The sequence below is a fragment of the Grammomys surdaster genome, unplaced genomic scaffold, assembly GCF_004785775.1.
Source record: "Grammomys surdaster isolate TR1022 unplaced genomic scaffold, NIH_TR_1.0 124938, whole genome shotgun sequence".
Classification (NCBI taxonomy): domain Eukaryota; kingdom Metazoa; phylum Chordata; class Mammalia; order Rodentia; family Muridae; genus Grammomys; species Grammomys surdaster.
This window is the reverse complement of record NW_021619867.1, coordinates 489,790-491,671: the sequence shown is the minus strand read 5'-3', so window position 1 is coordinate 491,671 and position 1,882 is coordinate 489,790.

The following is a 1,882-nucleotide window of genomic DNA, read 5'->3' as shown; positions in this document are numbered from 1 at the left end:
AATTCATCTTAAACACTTCTGAAAACATTACTTTTATTTGTAGCCCTTATACTTAGCCACAAAAAAAAAATAGATCAGAGATTATTTCTTCTTCTCATGGCTTTCACCATTCCATACATTGCCCTTTCATATTATTCCTATTTCAGAATACATGACATTCTTAAAATGTATATATGGTATAAATCCCAGATTCATTTTTTTCATAATAGTTATATAATAAGGGTAAGCTAAAATAATGATTACAGCATCAGCATTGCAATAAGATAATTATATGTTCAAATCTTGGTTCTTGTATCATATAGCTATGTCTTTGAATTCTTTTAACCTATGTCTTTATCTGTAATGTGGGACAAACAGACATATGCAAACACTACAAGACAACATGATAAGAGTGGCATATTCAACACACTTATCTGAACAGAGTAAGTTCTCAATAAATGGTAACTATGATTTCAAAAGACATGAATTGGATAAGCTTAGTGGCCTGGGTTCATTTGCAATTAAAAAAATCTTCATCATGCACCTGCTAAGTATCTAATACTCTGCTACCTTCTTTGAATGCTATGATAAAAACACACATAAATGCTCTACAACAAAGTCTCTGTTTTTCACTATATATGACCCTACAGGAGAGCATCCCAGAGCATGTCTTCATTGTGGAAGGTGGGGCGATTACCACCCTTTCTGCAATCATCTTAGAGATGAGAATGTAAAGAAGGAAGATAAACATGCAAGGGGTGGGGTTAAGTTTGATTAGAAATGAATCAGCCCATCCCACAGAAGACAGCACCCAACTTAGAAGCTATATAAGGGTCACTGTCCCAATACATCAACACCCTGCAAGCTGCATCAGGCCTTATCCTACTTATTCCTTTGGTGAACCAGGTGAGAGGAATTGAAATCAACAGCATTTGGTGCTCTTGTGCCAGATATCCTGATGAGTCTGAGCTCAGACATGCAGAGTACAATATTTTGCTACTTTTCCTTTTGTTGTTGATTCTTTTATTTTTTGGTTTACCGTTTAGTTTGGTTATTAGTTAATTAGTTTGGTTATTAGATAATTTAGTTTATCCTTGAGTCTTTAGAAATAAATGTCTTTATCAAGGAGAAAAGGCAGCAGAAGTCTGTCTTCATCTAAGTCAGTGATTCTCAACCTGTGGTCAGGACCCCTTCAACAGGGGTCATTTATCAGATATCTTGAATATCAGACATTTACATATAATATGCAAAATTATAACTGTGAAGTGTCAATGAAGATATTTTTATGGTTGGAGGTTACCATAATACGAGGAACTGTGTTACGGGTCACAGCATTAGGAAGGTTGAGACTCACTGTTCCATGCCATCTCATAAGCTTGATTTTTTTCACATGCCATCTTTTCTGGACATATGAAAGAGACTGGTAGTTTGGTGGTGTTTCTTTGTTGTTCATTGTTGTTTCATAGAGCTTTGAGGTCTAATTCTCCTCTTTCAAATTGTCTGGATGGCTAATGTTAAAAAGAAAGGATGTTTAATTGAGTGCTAAGACTGCAAGAGTTTCTGGCCTGTGAATAAGGACTATCTCTAGGTTCTACAGTATCAAGATTTCATTGAAACAGTTTTTAATTTTCTGTAGGTATTTTGGAACTAACTTGATTTCTGATGAACAAAAAGGATTTAGATGTTAAGGTATCTGTCACTTTTGCCCCAGATGGGAACGGTGGAGCATGCATGTAATGTTGCCACTTGGGAGGCAGGAGGCAAGATCAGGAGTCAGTAGCCAGACTTGGCTACAAAGCGATTTTTTTCAGGCCAGCCTGAGCTGCATGAGATACTGTCTCAAAGATAAATAGATAGATAGATAGATAGATAGATAGATAGATAGATAGATAGATAGATAGAT